The 18,076-nt window shown below is 43.3% G+C and overlaps 1 protein-coding gene across 3 annotated transcripts in view; it reads left to right on the forward strand.

The window, feature by feature from the left end:
• The window catches only part of JADE3 (jade family PHD finger 3), an 83,710-nt gene that overhangs the window by 11,663 nt on the left and 53,971 nt on the right, over positions 1-18,076 (forward strand). For 2 of the 3 annotated variants that reach the window (XM_077815029.1, XM_077815048.1), the window contains exon 2: positions 2,037-2,099. The exons of the other annotated variant lie outside the window; for it this stretch is intronic. The gene's annotated coding sequence lies outside the window, so the exon portion shown is untranslated. The remainder of the gene's footprint in view (positions 1-2,036; positions 2,100-18,076) is intronic. 3 annotated transcript variants of the gene reach the window in all.

The raw sequence follows: 18,076 nt of genomic DNA on the forward strand, positions 1-18,076 counted from the left end.
AAACTCCTGTTAACTTCAGTGGTGCCAAGATTTCACTACTTGTTTCTTAGAACTCCATGTTAATTCTGTCAGACTGAGGTGCGGCGCGGCACGGCCCGAAGGGAGTATTATGTTAGATGAGGCTTCCCTTTCATAGTAGTAAGGGACACTGACCATTCAAAACTTTAAGGAAGAATTATTTTCTGGGTACTGCCATGAAATGTGTAGCCACAGAGGTGAGGCTATTTAAGTCTAGTTTACTGTGTGTGGGCACTCTGTCTTCTACTTCCAGAATTATTACCTTCTTGATTGTCTTCAACACCTTATGTTGAGGCCAAAATGGAAAAGTCTCTTTTTTTTTCTGACTTCTGGGTAAATATCAGGGGTTTCTTCTGTGGATAAAGATAGTGCACAGGTCATAAGTGCTAATGCTGAAAATCATAACTGGGCCAGTGGGTCTTTGAATGCAGATAAGGGGCAGTTACTTCTTAAAAAGTGATGAACTGAGTAGTTTTAGCACCTGTCAGACATAATTTTGTGTTTTCTTCATGATAAATCACTGGTGTTTAAAACGGACCTTTTTTCCTCTCTTCCCTACTCTCTCTTCTCCTGTGGGGTTGCCTAACCTCCTGTTGAATACTGACTAAATTGTTGGTATGGAGGGGCAGCCTCCTTAAGGTGAGCTGGTGGTGGTGATGTCGTTGTTTGTGGAGCTGTTCTAAGGCAGTGGTCACCAATGGGTCGATCCTGGAGCCTCTGCCCATCAATCGTGATCTTGGGCTGCAAAAAGTCTGGCGGCACAGTGGGGCTAAGGCAGGCTCCCTGGCTCCGTGCCGCTCCTGGAAGCGGTCTGCATGCCCCTGAGGCCTGGGAGGGGTAGGGCAGGGGCAGGAGTCTCCGTGCACTGTTCCTGCTTGCAAACACTGTCCCCATAGCTCCTATTGGCTAGGAACGGGGAACTGCGGCCAGTGGGCACTGTGGGGGCAGTGCCTGCAGAGAGGGGCGGCGCATGGAGCCAGGTGCAGCCCTTTTCCTGTGGGGGGTGTGATAGCCGCTTCTGGGAGTATAGTGGGGCCAGGGCAGGCAGGGAGCCTGCCTTAGCCCCACTTTTGTTGCCCAGTGGGAGCGCACATCCCAGCCCTGAGTTCCCTCCTGGAGCCCAACACTCTGCCCCAGTCCGGAGCCCCCTCCTGCGCCCAAACTCCTTGCCCTAGGCTCAGCCCCCTCCCACACTCTGAACCCCTTGGCCCCAGGCCAGAGCCCCCACCCCCTCCTGCAGCCCAACCCCCTGCCCTTGCCTGGTGAAAGTGAGTGAGGGTGGGGGAGAGTGAGTGACGGAAGGAGGATGGAGTGAGTGGGGCAGGGCCTCAGGGAACGGACGGGGCAGGGTAGATCCTGTGTTGCATTTAAATTCAAAAAGTGATCTTGTGTGTAAAAAGGTTGGAGACCACTGTTCGCATCTTAGAAAGGAGAGACCAGGAAGAAAAGATTGACAATACCACAGAAACAAATATAGTAATTAACTAATGAATATCAGAATCATTAGCTAAATGGGACTAGTAGAAAGGTTTTTTTGTTTTTGTTTTAAAGTAATCATTAAGTCTCAAAGAACAAGTTTATTGGAGTTCCATGTTGGCATTGATTTCCTCCCTCCGCCCCATGATTTGCTTAGATAAAAAGGTGATGGGCGTCTTAGCTATAGCCAAGATATTTAAAATGGATCTTGCTCATAGAGCTCTATGGAGAGTACCGCTGAGGAAACTTTAGCAGTGTGGGGATTTTTATATTCAAATGTCTGGAATTACAATTGTGGACAGTCACTGAGAGCACTTCCAGCAAGCTAAGTGCTTTCCCCACTAAAATGAGGGTAGGTCCCTTGCTTAAGGAGCTCACAGCCTAAACACAGGGAAGGGCACAACATATTGGTCAAGGTGATAGTTGATCACATCTTGGTAATAAAAGGTTGCATTTGCAAAGTCTCTTCACCCCCATACTTCAAACAGGCTATATAAATTATTCCTAACTACTACTTAAACTGGTCATTTCTTTTTCTGTAGGCATTGCAGCAGAAGTGGGTCTTAAGCTGGGACTTGATTGCAGAGAAGGCAGAGGCCTTGCAGGTGAGCTTAGGAAGAGTATTCCAGTATTCTGTGCATTGGGGCAATATGAAGGAGGCAATATCCTGCCTGGAGAGGGGTGAAGGGTTTTAATGGTGGGGCAGGGAGAGGGTAAGTGGTCATAGTTAGTGATAAGGGACAGTGTTGGTTGATCAGGAAGATGGCAGAACTGAAAGAGGAGAGGACAGACTTGTAGTGGAGGAAGCTTGTATGATTGAGACTTTTTGCGGGTATTGGGAGAACAGAAACCAGGAGCAGGTAAATTAATTTCTCAAGTGAGACAGGGTTGGTGTTCAGCGGATGGGAATTGGTGGGAGAAAGGGACAATGGGGAGTCTAAGTTGGAAGAGTGGACAGCTGAATCTGAGGTGAGGGCTAGGAGGAAGGGACTGAGAGTGAAAAACCTCCAAGGCTCTGGTGTGGGGGGGGACTGAGGACACACACGCATGAAGCAAATGAGTGCTGTTGGAAGGATGGAACTTTGATATTGAGAAAAAAGAAATAATGTTTAGTGAGGAAAAGGTTGAATGAGTAGCCATTTCAGTAGGTTGAGATCAACCCTCATGAGTTGAAGATGAGATGAAGTGGTGGGGGATGCTGCTGGATTGGGCAGGTTCTCAGTGTGGGAAGCTGAAGTTGCTGTGGATTAATGGGAGATTGTGATGGGGCGGGGGGAGGAGGAAGCATACATGTGACTGTCTTGACTTGCTGAGTTAGGTCATTTTAAATGAGTGGAAAGACAGCCAGTCTGTTACTCAGTGTTCTGCTTGTTAATAGTATGAAAGTAAAAGATTTTCTTCTTAGTATAGAAATCTCTTTATTGTTAGGACGAGTTTCGTGAAGGGACTCAAGCAATGGAGAATCTAACTTTAGATGCCCTGCCTCTTGGTGGAGTTCCTAACTGAGTTAGGCTCCCCATACAATGCATGGGGACAGTTCAGTGTCTAAGAATGGGATTCACAACAGGTAGCACACTGAGCAGGAGCTGCCTAAGCTAGCCAGTAGAAAATGCCTTGTGGAGAGGGGCATGGCCTAAGGGAGTTAAGTGCCCAAGTCTCAGTCAGAGGGAGGTGCATTTCTCTACTTGGTATTCACTCAACTCTCTTCTGCAGTCAGGCGCTTAAAACATTTGTTGCAAGAAGAAGGTATTTGGGGCCCCCCCCCAACCTTCAGCCTAGTTGTTAGGGCACTTACCCAGGATGTGGGGGATCAGGGTTTCGTTCTCTCCTCTGTCTAATGTGAAAAGAGGATTTTAACTTGTCTCCCACTTCTCAGGGCTTGTCTTCATCACATTGTTAGCTTGAGCTATAACTCAAGTTTTGTCCCAAACCTGAAGCCGGTCCATACGTCGTCTCTAGATTGAGTTAAGTGCTGTCCAAATGGAGCTACCTATCTTATTGGGGGGATGTGGGTTGAAGCTAGGTTAGCTCGAGAGGAGTAAGTCAAGCTAACTGTTACAGTGAAGACAAACCCAGAGTGCCCTAACCACTTGGCTGTAGGGTATTTTGTGAACCGGTCTCCCTCAATCTCTTCTGTTGAACTGTATATAAATATGCCTTGGGTCAGAGACCCAGTGAGAGTGATTCTCTAGTCCAGGGGTTAGAGCACCCTCTTAAAATGTAGGAGGTCTAAGTTCAAATCTCTTCTCCGCATCAGGTAAGGGAGGAGGGGTGGGGAACTGAAGCTGGGTCTCCCACATCCTAGGTGAGTGCCTCAACAACTTGGCTAAAAGTTATTTGGGGGGCTATTGCCACCAACTCAGGCCTTTTTTATGCGGGTTTAGGCATGCTCAGAGCACATCTATCAGATTGGGCCCCAAAGGCAAGTTAAGTAGGGTAACATCTAGCTTGTGAATTCTACTGGGGTTTAAGTGTGATTTACACGCAGAGTTGCTGGGTGATGTGGTGATTGAGGTGACTCTGCACTTACCCACCTGCCAAAATATGGGCACTTCAGGGACTTTACCAGTCGAAACTTAGTCCTGGTCTATGCTGGGGGGGTAGAGAGGGTGTTGACCTAAGATACGTAACTTCAGCTACGCGAATAGTGTAGCTGAAGTCGGCGTATCTTAGGTCGACTTACCTGGCTGTGAGGGCGGCGGCGCGTTGACTGCTGCTGCTCCCCCGTTGACTCCACTTCCGCCTCTCACGAGCTGGAGTTCTGGAGTCGACGGGGAGCGTGTTTGGGGATCGATTTTTATCGCGTCTAGATGAGACGTGTTAAATCGATCCCCGATAGATAGGTCACTACCCCCCGATCTGGCGGGTAGTGAATACTTGCCCTTAAGTGCCTATTGACTTCTGTCACATAGCCTTGCAAGTGACTGAGCAGGTGTTTTTGTGAAAGCCACTGACACCTACATTTTGGACTTAAATGCTCTTTCAGGCATTCATGTGCCTGAGTCCCCCTTGCAAGTGTAGCACTTAGTGTTTGGGGATCCATGAAAAAGCAGAGAGATTGTTTTTAGTGGTTGTGACTCTCCTGTGCTTGTTCTGGGGTCGTGAGACTTTCTGCAGAGTGTATGAGAAGAGCATAGCTATGGCATTACCAGCATAACATCTGCTACCATATTTTAGATATTCTCACACTTTAGGTTTTTATTTTAAGATGTCCACTTAAAAAGTATATGAATGTGCACAAATATATGCACTCAAAATAGTGCAGATTAGAGATGGGAAAAGATGCCTTGGCTCATGTAGTGCACCCTTTTTTATTTTTAAAAAAAATAGAAGGGCTTTGTCCAGTCTTTATTTGCATGTTTGGAACAGTAGCTTCTACCACTTCCTTTGGGGACATAGCCTAATAGCTCTTATTCAGAGGAAGTTTTATACTAATATTCAGCCTAAATTCTTGCTTTTTAATCTCACACATTACCTTTAGTCACTGTCCTTTGCACCCTACTTCCTCTACTACATTGGTATTAGAAGCCTAAAAATATGCAGTCAACTCTTTCTCCACATGCTTTTCTTTGCTCAGTAAAGTTTTATGTATATTTTGTTCCTTTGGCTCGTCCCTTGTAAGTCAGTCACTTCTGCCCCAGACACTTTTTACTACAGACGCTCCCCGACTTATGCAATTGTTCTGTTATAGCGAGTCTGATTTTCATTTTTAAAAGATGAATACAAATAAAACACCCCGATACAAAAAATAACAATTGAAAGCTGTGTTTATTTAATGAACACAGAAAGTAACAATTTCCAGTGTTTTTGTATCTAAAGGCTTTTCTACACTGAGCATTAATGTGTATTTAGAGTGTGAGCTCTAAAGAGTTCTAAGGTGTTATGCATTCATAGATATTAAGGTCAGAAGGGACCATTATGATCCTCTAGTCTGACCTCCTGCACAATGCAGGCCACCAAATCTCACCCACCCAATCCTGCAATAAACCTCTCCCCTATGTCCGAGCTCTTGAAGTCCTCAAATCATGGTTTAAAGACTTCAAGGTGCAAAGAATCCTCCAGCAAGTGACCCGTGCCCCATGCCGCAGAGGAAGGCAAAAAACCCCTAGGGCCTCTTCCAATCTGCCCTGGAGGAAAATTCCTTCCCAACCCCAAATATGGCGATCAGCTGAACCTTGAGCATGTGGGCAAGATTCACCAGCCAGATACCCAGGAGAGAATTCTCTGTAGTAACTCAGATCCCACCCCATCTCGCATCCCATCACAGGCCATTGGGCCTATTTACCCAATTGGTCCTTTTGGCCCTGCTGGTGTGCACTGAAGATTCTCTAGTGCACTTCAGTGTAGTGATGTTTGAAACAGAATTATGTTAAAGTGCACTAGGGAACATTACAAAGAGATTATTCATTACAGCAGGGGTTGGCAACCTTTCAGAAGTGGTGTGCCGAGTCTTCATTTATTCACTCTAATTTAAGGTTTCGCGTGCTAGTAATACATTTTAACGTTTTTAGAAGGTCTCTTTCTATAAGTCTATAATATATACTTAAACTGTTGTTGTATGTAAAGTTTTTAAAATGTTTAAGAAGCTTCATTTAAAATTAAGTTAAAATGCAGAGAGCCCCGGACCGGTGGCCAGGACCTGGGCAGTGTGAGTGCCACTGAAAATCAGCTCGTGTGCCACAGGTTGCCTACCCCTGCATTACAGTATATATGAAGAGAGACACCTGAAAAACTCTGAGTTTTGGACATCTACATAAAACTCAAATTAGTTCATTATTTTGGGGATTATTTTTAATAAGAACCCCTAAAAAACTAGAAGCCATATGTATGCATTACCTTTGGTATCTGAATGTCTGTTCCAGTGTGCTCTTGCCAAAGCCATAAACAGAAGGGGATCATTATACATGCTTCATGATGCAATGCATATGCAACCTTGAAATATATTGGGTTTGATGCCAGTGGTTTCCAAACTGCAATCTCTGCTATTATCCAAATCATTTATGAAGGTATTGAATAGAACTAGACCCAGGTCAGATTCCTGGAGGACCCCACTTGATATGCCCTTTCGGCTTGACTCTGAGTAATTTGATAACTACTCTGAGTACGGTTTTCCAACTCGTTGTGCATCTACTTTATCGTAGGCTATATTTGCCTACTTCATCTAGGCTATACTTGCCTAGTTGGTCTATGAGAAAGTCATGTGAGACTGTGTTAAAAGTCTTACAGAAGTCAAGATAATATCACATTTGCTGCTTCTCCCCTATCCACAACATTTGTTTTCCCATCAAAGGATATTATGTTGGGTTGATGTGATTTTGTTCTTGACACATCCATGTTGACTGTTACTTATCAGCTTATCTTCTAGGTGCGTATGAATTGATTATTTACTCAGTTATCTTTCTGCGTATCAAAGTTAACCTGATAGGTGTATAACTAGCTGTATTGTTCTTATTTCCCCTTTTTATAGACTGGTACTATATTTGTCCCTTTACAGTCCTCTGGGATCTCTTCTGTCCTACACAAGTTCTTAAAGATAATCACTAATAACTCAGAGCTCTTTAGGTTTCAGAGTAGCAGCTGTGTTAGTCTGTATCTGCAAAAAGAAAAGGAGTACTTGTGGCACCTTAGAGATTAATAAATTTAAGTAATCTAGGATGTATTTTGTCAGACCCTGCTAACTTGAAGCCATCTAGCTTGTCTAAGTAATTCTTAATGTGTTCTTTTACCTATTTTAGGGGTAGTTCCTGCTCCATTTAAACAAATGTTAACTACTATAGTTGTCCCATCGTTGCTAACCTTTTTAGTGAAAAGTGAAACAAGACGCTTAAAACTTTTGGCTGTTGCTGTGTTTTCTGTTGTCTCTCCCTCATCACTGAGTAATGGGCCTACCCTGTTCTTGGTCTTACTCTTGCTTCTAATATGTACTACATTACAAGGAAAAGAGTTGCAAAAATGTTCCAGTTCTGAACTTCTTTCTGTAAGGATTGTGCATAATTGTAAAAATAAAACTTAAGACACCTTACACGTAAGTGTCCAGTTTTCAGGGTAATAGCTGTAAACCTAGTGCTTAAGGTATTGACGGTTACCAAGAATGCCTTACTAAGAATGACATTTCTGTTTGAATCTGAGGTTTTTTTTTAATATATGTGCTTTAAGGTTCTTCAGCATAAAAAAGCAAAACAAAAACCCAATTCCAGAATTAACCATGTGTGGGGTTTAGAAATATATCTAAACCAAAGCAAGAAATTTCATATCCCATTCCTTTATGTATAGGAGTTCTGAGTTCTCTTAGTCATCTATAGCAAGGTATCTCAAGTCCCTTCTTCCTACTCAGTCATGTCTCTAATGTCTAAGGCTATGTCTACGCTACAGACCTTACAGAAGTGCAGCTGTACCGTTGTAGCTGTGCTTCTGCGCCGTCTCCTGTGTAGCCGCTTTATGCCAGCAGGAGAGAGCTCTCCTGCCGGCATAATTAAACTACCCCTAACGAGTGACAGTAGCAATGTCAGCGGGAGAGCATCTCCTGCTGACATAGTGTTATCCACACCAGCACTTTTGTTGGTGAAACTTCGGTTGGGCAAGGTGTGAGAGTGTGTGCGTGTGTTTTCACGTTGCTGGCCGACAAAAGTTTTACCAACAAAAGTGCTAGTTTAGACATCGCCTAAATCTAATAGTGTCTGTTCTATTGTATTTTCATGTCAGGCCTTCGATAGAACAATCTAAAAAGTGGCTATTCCTGAGTTTTCTGCCTGGTTTCCTTCCTAAGTATTTCATTTTTAGTAGCCCTTCAGATTCCTGTAAAATTAACTTTCCCCTTTCTCTCCCTAACCCACTCCATCCCTATAATCTCTTGCCGCTGCTTCCTTTTCTCCCATGATACTTTCATCTCTGTCAGGTAGTAGAAATAATGGGTCTGCTGGCTCAGTGTATGTAAAGGCATTGATGTTTCTCTTCCTCTCGGAAAATTACTTCTCTTGAGTTCACTGTAGTTTCTGCTTTTAACTTCATTAGACAATGAGGAAGGCGAGTTTTGGGTATTGGCACTTCAAGCCAGAGAGACAGGAAATCTCTCTCTCTGCTCTTAACATAGTGGAAAACAGCCAGCCATCTTTTCCTTTGAGGATGATTGCACGCTTAAAGAATATTGGTTTGTTGTCGAACGAGGGAATGTGAAAACTGGTTTACCAAAACACTATTTTTCTCATGTTTTGTGGTATTATTAGTACCCTCCATGCTTTGCATATGACAGAATGTGTCTTGCTATTCTTGAAATTAGTTCAACAGTAGAGTTGAAGGTCTGCTTATACTTACATAGTAGTACATGATTTCTGGGAAATGAGATGAGAAGTTTGTTTGGTTTTCATCTGAGTTCAACTGTAGTATCCAATTGAGAAAACAAATGCAAGCTTTTCATGAACAGTGCAAAGAACAGAACATTAGTTTGGCTGCTGGTTCAGCTACAACACAAGGGTTGTGGTTTTGTTTCCACTTATAACCCATGTAGTATTTTCATGGCAGCATTTGTGCTACTGTGGCTAAAGGTTTCTTTGCACTTCCATTATAAACATATATTCAAGGGGATTAACTTGGCCATTAAAAGTTACATCAAGTTTCTGTGTGGAGTAAGAAACCTTAATCAAGGCCAAATTTCAGATATATTGTTTTTGTACTTTGTTCCTTTTCAAAATATATATTGTGGTGGAAATTGCCTTTCGTGACCCTCCTGGGGGGTCATGGCCCACTCCTTGAAAAACACACACGATCAGGGGCATGCAAGATTTTGAAAACTTGATAATTCTAAAGAAAATCAATTTACCAGAATTTCAGGGTGGTCAAAACCTTCAAAGTTCATGAGGTCAAATGCAGTAGATTTTATTATACATTTTTAACTTTTTTATTTTATTACTTCTACTTTTATAGTACATGTAAGGGTGCTGTGAAAATTTTCAATTCTGAATAAGGGCTCCCCAACTTGAAAAGGTTGAGAAACATTAGGCTAAGTAATAGCATCTCTTCTGCCCCTGACAAGATCTGGCTTGATGCTCTTTTCCATTAGAGAAGCGTGGTGCCAAGCACGTTTGTCACACGGTGCTGAGCTTCTTGCCAGAAGTTCTCTCATTCCAATGAGAAACGAACAGTGTAATAACTTTTTTTTTTTTTTTTTTAAAAATGCTTTTTTCCACTTTGGCAACATTCACATGCATTGGTTCCTTAGTTTCTACTTGCATTGCTACCTCTTCTATATTGTGTTTCTTGGAAGTAGCTTCTCCATTTTTATTGGATTTTTCTGTCTGGAGGACATGGAGTGTATTGACTGCTAGGATGGGTTTCAACATAATGGTTGACCATCCTGAAGAAATGTTTGAAGTCTATCTGGTATGACAATTATAACTGTATTTTAATGCCCTCTATATAGGGCACAAAATATCATCTCCTCCTTCCTTGAAGAATTATAGGGGTAGAGAAAGCATTGAGATTCTGAGTATGAACCGTTGGTTGAGGAAGAATTTCTTACAACACTTACTTTGTTCAAGGCCATTCATCAGTTTCAAAAGACCACCTAAGCAGAATTTCTGCCAAGGAAGCTGAGGAATCTGGGACTGGCCATTACAGAAATATACTGGGAAATGAATGTGGTCATAGCTTTTCTTTTTCAGTATTTTTGATTAGACTATTATAGTGGACACATACACAAATATAGTTCAGAGCAGATATAATTCCCATGAAAGTAGGTTTCAGCATTTCTCTTAGTGATCTCAGTCAGCTGAATAATACTTCAGATATCCAACACAGGCATCCTCCATCTCATAGTTCCAAAACATGAGTAGGATAATATAAAAATGGTGTCTATTCATATGGATAGTCAAACTATAACAAAGTTAAATTTTAATAGTGATAAGAAATTTAATTTTAAATTTGGTGTGTCTACTGATTGCCTTTCAATAAATGTGGTAGCTAGTTCTTCATATATGGGGCTTGTTTAAGGGAAAATTAATACTCAGATACCCAAATGAAGTGCCAATTGAATGATTATTCTTCTAGATCTTTTTTTCTTAAGTGAACTGCAAAGCTTAAAACTAAACATAGACTTTATAAAATCATTTTATCCTTCAGTCACCTGGCAAAACCTAAATTTGGATTCTAGTGAAACCCTGAAACACCAAGGAAAAATACCCACTTTGTGACCTGGCATGTAAGGAGGAACTGATTTTTTTTTTTTTTTTTTTTGAAGTGTTCAGTTTAAATTTACACGTTCTTTGTTTTAATATCTCTTATAAACGAGCTTTGTAGATTATCCTTAAAGGAAAGGAATATACAAAGGAAGGATGTTAATTGGATTCTAACCTGCAGATGTTTCTCTGGTAAATTCAGAGTTACAATTTGCTTTGATCTCTACCCTTGAGTTTGGAGGGATTAGTTTTTTATTGGTAAATGTTAGCGAATGTCAATTTCACCATACTCCTGATGAAGAAATATGTTCATCGCTGTTAATAAAAATGTACAGATAGGCAAAATAAGAAAAATGTTTGAGAATTTATTTGATTTACAGATATTTATTTTGTATATTTTGACATGTGATATTGACAGTTTGTAACTGTTATAAAGTTTTGACATTTTGAATCTCAACATGTACTATAAGTAAATGTCTGAACCCCCAGAAAATTGTGCAACTGTGAAAAGTTAAATGAATAATTAAAAAAAGCTTAAAAATAAGCATTGAAATTGTTTAAAAAAATTAAATTCTTCCAAGTCTATTTATCTTGTAGTGCTAGGATACTGCAGGCAGATGTGTTGACTTTACATATCATAGCCCACATGATGAGATTATATATATAAAACAAGGTGAATAAAACAGAGTCTGGTCTTTACTCAGGTTCTCCCCATCCCCAAAAAAGCCAAGACTACCACAAATGCTAAAGGCCCTTAATATTTCAAGTACCAAAAAAACAAAAACTAAAAAACCCAAATCCCCAAAACAATCCCCACCCCTATATTCTCTCCTTAAATTACTTGAGTATGATTGGATATGTCTAGTATGTTGAACCAAATCTTACTTTAGGTATGCTACTTGGAAGCATTAGTGTTTCAATGGGAATTACAAAAATCTGTACTTTCTCAAGTAAAGTGGTGGAAGCCACGTCACTTTGGACACTTATAAAGTACACTAGACAAAACACTAGCCAGTACACTATAAAGAAAAATCCTGCACCTGGAGGCGATAATGAGGTGACTTCCTCCTATCTTTTATTCTGTGTGTTTTTTATCTCCAAATATGGACTGCTCATAATGTCTTGAACTGTGTATACGGTCCATGTAGTAGCTTGTCTGCAATCAAGCACTCCAGTTGTGTGTTTGGTTAAAACTTTTGTGTGTGTTGAAATATTGTAGAGCTAGTTTCTGTGGAGTTTTGTGACTGAGTTTAATTTTTTTCTTAAGCAGGCAAAACTATTTCTGTACTTTGCATGGACATTTACTGAAGTGAATTTTCTTCACTGATTCCTCTTCTGGAAATGTAGCCTTAAAGGGTTAAAATACAAAGTCACTTCTCTGAGGACCTGTTGTCCTCAATCATCTGCCTGTATCTAATTAATGGCAGCACCTGTAACTAATTATTCTTTTTCAAGCAGTCCTCTATAATAGATGGGGGGTGTTCCTCTCAGCTGTGTATGTAGGACTGTAAAATCGTGCCCTGACAAAGTACTACTTTAGGTCTACTTTTTGTTTGATGTAGAAAAAGTTGTTGATTAGCCACTGTCTGCAGCCTGGAGGTATGGGGAGTGGCAGAGAAGAGATATAGCCTTCTGTATTTCAGGGCTACTAGTTCAAAGTGTGCTTCTGTTTTGACCATGATTATGAAATGGTGTTGACCCAATTATTTCTATATAAATTATGCCCATTTTAGTCTAGAATTACCATTTCTACAAATGCAAGCTGAGCTCTGAGAATAGTTCTCTTCCTCTTGTGCATCACCCAAAGTTCTGCAAACAAAATTATATCCTTGTATACTTTGTGCAATTCCATTGCTTTGAGAGTTTGTACAGATATAATGGGCTGGAACTTAATAAGCAATGCTGCTGCTGCACAAGAATAATTTAATCTATCTCCTCTCTTAGCTGGGCTGACCACAGTGTTAACAGGAGTAAAATGCAGTAAGTTTTTCGTCACTGAAGTCAGAAGACCTGACCTTGAAAACATATGGGGAGATGATCTGATTAATAAGATGCCACTTGTAATAGTTCAGCTTCTTAGATTAGGACCACACTTGTAATTGCTCTCCAAGTGAGTGTTTAAACTTGCTTGTCTTTTTGGAAATAGGAATTCATCTCATTAGCTGTTGCATTCAGAAATATAGCAGTGCACATTGACTATATATTCTGAATTGTTTCCCTAAGTGGGAAGAAACAAACTCCAAATCTGTCATGAAAATGTTTGAGTTTTAGATAATAGACACGTAATATCTCTGGGGAAAAGCATGCCAATTATCAAAACCTCGGTGAATGGAAATATAATTCCTAGAGGGAACAAGGTGTCATGGACTTTTGAACTGTGGCCCTGTAATGGCATAGTTAGTTGTTTACAGCAGTCTCCCAAAATTAAAGGAATTAAATATTCCCAGAGTGAGAGCCTTGGAGAAAAACAAGGAGGAATAAGTAATAAGATACTAAAATTTAAAAAAAAAAATTTGTTTACCCATCTGTCACTAAGCAAAACCTTGCATTGATATTTTTTAAGTTTCTATATAAGCACATTTGTTAAAAAGCTTAACTACAAAACTACTGTATTTAACTAATAGTCTTGAATTTGGAGATTTGAAAGGTTTTTGGGTCTAGGAAATTCTTGTCAGGCACATTCTCTCAGTTTGGAACTGACCCAACCTCTGTGTGTGTGTGTGTGTGTGTGTGTTCGTTCATTCTGTAGTGTTACCTCTTCCACTTTGTGGAATCTGCCTGAAATCACAGAATATCAGGGTTGGAAGGGACCTAAGGAGGTCATCTAGTCCAACCCCATGCTCAAACCAGGACCAATCCACAGCTAAATCATCCAAGCCAGGGCTTTGTCAAGCCTGACCTTAAAAACCTCTAAGGGTAAGTCTACACTACGAAATTAGGTCGAATTTATAGAAGTCGGTTTTTTAGAAATCGGTTTTATATATCCGAGTGTGTGTGTCCCCACAGAAAATGCTCTAAGTGCATTAACTCGGTGGAGTGCTTCCACAGTACTGAGGCAAGCGTCGACTTCCGGAGTGTTGTACTGTGGGTAGCTATCCCACAGTTCCCGCAGTCTTCGCTGCCCATTGGAATTCTGGGTTGAGATCCCAATGCCTGATGGGGCTAAAACATTGTTGCGGGTGGTTCTGGGTACATATCGTCAGGCCCCTGTTCCCTCCCTCCCTCCCTCCATGAAAGCAGCAGCAGACAATCGTTTCATGCCTTTTTTCTTGAGTTACCTGTTAAGACGCCATACCATGGCAAGCATGGAGCCCGCTCAGGTAACAGTCACCATATGTCTCCTGGGTGCTGGCAGACATGGTACTGCATTGCTACACAGCAGCAGCAACCCCTTGCCTTATGGCAGCAGACGGTACAATAGGACTGGTAGCCATCGTCGTCATGTCTGAGGTGCTCCGCCTGGCTGCACATGGGTGCAGGGACTACATTAGAAGTGACTTGACCAGGTCATTCTGTTTAGTCCTGCAGTCAGTCCTATTGTACCATCTTCTGCCGGGCAGGCAAGAGATGAGGATGGCTAGCAGTCCTTCCGCACCGTCTGCTGCCAGTCAAAGATGTAAAAGAGTCCGTCCGTCCCCGTTCCCGCCCCCCCCCCCCCCCCCAGGGGACTCATTCCTCTAGGTCACACTGCAGTCTCTCACAGAGAAGGTGCAGCGAGATAAATCTAGCCATGTATCAATCAGAGGCCAGACCAACCTGCTTGTTCCAATAAGAACAATTACTTAGGTGCACCATTTCTTATTGGAACCCTCCGTGAAGTCCTGCCTGAAATGCTCCTTGATGTAAAGCCACCCCTTTGGTTGATTTTTAATTCCCTGTAAGTCATTTCGTCAGTCGCCCCTTCCTCCGTCAGAGCAATGGCAGACAATCGTTCCGCATCTTTTTTCTGTGCGGACGCCATACCAAGGCAAGCATGGAGGCCGCTCAGCTCACTTTGGCAATTAGGAGCACATTAAACACCACACGCATTATCCAGCAGTATATGCAGCACCAGAACCTGGTAGAGTGATACCGGGCGAGGAGGCGACGTCAGCGCGGTCACGTGAGTGATCAGGACATGGTCACAGATCTCTCTCAAAGCATGGGCCCTGCCAATGCATGCATCATGGCGCTAATGCGGCAGGTTCGTGCGGTGGAACGCCGATTCTGGGCTCGGGAAACAAGCAGACTGGTGGGACCACATAGTGTTGCAGATCTGGGATGATTCCCAGTGGCTGCGAAACTTTCACATGTGTAAGGGCACTTTCATGGAACTTTGTGACTTGCTTTCCCCTGCCCTGAGGCACATGAATACCAAGATGAGAGCAGCCCTCACAGTTGAGAAGCGAGTGGCGATAGCCCTGTGGAAGCTTGCAACGCCAGACAGCAACCAGTCAGTTGGGAATCAATTTGGAGTGGGCAAATCTCCTGTTGGGGCTGCTGTGATGCAAGTAGCCCACGCAATCAAAGATCTGCTGATATCCAGGGTAGTGACCCTGGGAAATGTGCAGGTCATAGTGGATGGCTTTGCTGCAATGGGATTCTCTAACACTGGTGTGGCCATAGATGGAACCCATATCCCTATCTTGGCACCGGAGCACCAAGCCGCCGAGTACATAAACCGCAAGGTGTACTTTTCAATAGTGCTGCAAGCTCTGGTGGATCACAAGGGACGTTTCACCAACATCAACGTGGGATGGCCAGGAAAGGTACATGACGCTCGCATCTTCAGGAACTCTGGTCTGTTTTAAAAGCTGCAGGAAGGGACTTTATTCCCAGACCAGAAAATAACTGTTGGGGATGTTGAAATGCCTATGGTTATCCTTGGGGACCCAGCCTACCCCTTAATGCCATGGCTCATGAAGCCGTACACAGGCAGCCTAGACAGTAGTCAGGAGCTGTTCAACTACAGGCTGAGCAAGTGCAGAATGGTGGTAGAATGTGCATTTGGACGTTTAAAGGCGCGCTGGCGCAGTTTACTGACTCGCCTAGACCTCAGCGAAACCAATATTCCCACTGTTATTACTGCTTGCTGTGTGCTCCACAATATCTGTGAGAGTACGGGGGAGACATTTATGGCGGGGTGGGAGGTTGAGGCAAATCGCCTGGCTGCTGGTTACACGCAGCCAGACACCAGGGCGGTTAGAAGAGCGCAGGAGGGCGCGGTACGCATCAGAGAAGCTTTGAAAACCAGGCTACGGTGTGAAAATTCTGTTTTTCTCCTTGATGAAACCCTCCACCCCTTGGTTCACTCTACTTCCCTGTAAGCTAACCACCCTCCCCTCCTCCCTTCGATCACTGCTTGCAGAGGCAATAAAGTCATTGTTGCTTCACATTCATGCATTCTTTATTCATTCATCACACAAATAGGGGGATGACTACCAAGGTAGCCCAGGAGGGATGGTGGAGGAGGGAAGGAAAATGCCACACAGCACTTTAAAAGTTTACAACTTTAAAATTTATTGAATGCCAGCTTTCTTTTTTATACCGGGGCTGTAGTGGCAGTCTGTGCTCCAGCTGCCTTTGCTGCAGCTCAACCATACACTGGAGCATACTGGTTTGATCCTCCAGCAGCCTCAGCATTGAATCCTGCCTCTTCTCTTCAGCCCGCCACCTCTCCTCCCAGTCATTTTGTGCTTTCCTGCACTCTGGCATTATTTGCCTCCACGCATTCGTCTGTGCTCAGTGTGGGAGGACAGCATGAGCTCAGAGAACATTTCAGCACGAGTGTGTTTTTTTTTTTTTTTTTTTTCTTTCTAATCTTCACTAGCCTCTGGGAAGGAGACGATCCTGTGATCATTGAAACACATGCAGCTGGTGGAGGGAAAAAAAAGGGACAGCAGTATTTTAAAAAGACACCTTTTATAAAACAGTGGCTACACTCTTTCAGGGTAAACCTTGCTGTTAACATTACATACATAGCACATGTGCTTTCATTACAAGGTCGCATTTTGCCTCACCCCACCGCGTGCCTACCCCCTCAACCCTCCCCCCTTCCCGTGGCTAACAGCGGGGAACATTTCTGTTTAGCCACAGGCAAAGAGCCCAGCAGGAACGGGCACCTCTGAATGTCCCCTGAAGAAAAGCACCCTATTTCAACCAGGTGACCATGAATGCTATCTCACTCTCCTGAGGATAACACAGAGAGATAAAGAACGGATGTTTGAAGGCCAGCAAACATACACTGCAATGCTTTGTTGTACAATGATTCCTGAGTACGTGTTACTGGCCTGGAGTGGTGAAGTGTCCTACCATGGTAGGACGCAATAAGGTTGCCCTCCCCAGAAACCTTTTGCAAAGGCTTTGGGAGTACATCCAGGAGAGCCGCGAATGCCAGGGCAAAGTAATCCTTTCACATGCTTGCTTTTTAAACCATGTATAGTATTTTAAAAGGTACACTCACTGGAGGTCCCTTCTCCGCCTGTCGGGTCCAGGAGGCAGCCTTGGGTGGGTTCGGGGGGTACTGGCTCCAGGTCTAGGGTGAGAAGCAGTTCCTGGCTGTCGGGAAACCCGTTTTCTCCGCTTGTTTGCCGTGAGCTATCTTCTTCGTCCCCAAAACCTGCTTCCGTATTGCCTCCATCTCCACTGAAGGAGTCAAACAACACGGCTGGGGTAGTGGTGGCTGAACCCCCTAAAATGGCATGCAGCTCATCATAGAAGCGGCATGTTTGGGGCTCTGACCCGGAGCGGCCGTTCGCCTCTCTGGTTTTCTGGTAGGCTTGCCTCAGCTCCTTCAGTTTCACGCGGCACTGCTTTGGGTCCTTGTTATGGCCTCTGTCCTTCATGCCCTGGGAGATTTTGACAAAGGTTTTGGCATTTCGAAAACTGGAACGGTTTTCTGATAGCACGGATTCCTCTCCCCATACAGCGATCAGATCCCGTTCCTCCTGTTCAGTCCATGCTGGAGCTCTTTTGCGATTCTGGGACTCCATCATGGTCACCTCTGCTGATGAGCTCTGCATGTCACCTGCAGCTTGCCACGCTGGCCAAACAGGAAATGAGATTCAAAAGTTCGCGGTTCTTTTCCTGTCTACCTGGTCAGTGCATCTGAGTTGAGAGTGCTGTCCAGAGTGGTCACAATGGAGCACTCTGGGATAGCTCCCGGAGACCAGTTCCGTCGAAGTGTGTCCACAGTACCCCAAATTCGAGCTGGCAAGGCTGATTTAAGCACTAATCCACTTGTCAGGAGTGGAGTAAGTAAATCTATTTTAAGAGCCCTTTAAGTCGAAAGGGCTTCATCGTGTGGATGGGTGCAAGTTTACATCGATTTATCGCTGTTAAATTCAACCTAAAGTCCTAGTGTAGACCAGGGCTAAGGAAGGAGAGGTTTCAGAGTAGCAGCCGTGTTGTCTGTATCCACAAAAAGAACAGGA

Source organism: Eretmochelys imbricata, chromosome 1 (assembly GCF_965152235.1).
Source record: "Eretmochelys imbricata isolate rEreImb1 chromosome 1, rEreImb1.hap1, whole genome shotgun sequence".
In the NCBI taxonomy this organism is placed as follows: domain Eukaryota; kingdom Metazoa; phylum Chordata; order Testudines; family Cheloniidae; genus Eretmochelys; species Eretmochelys imbricata.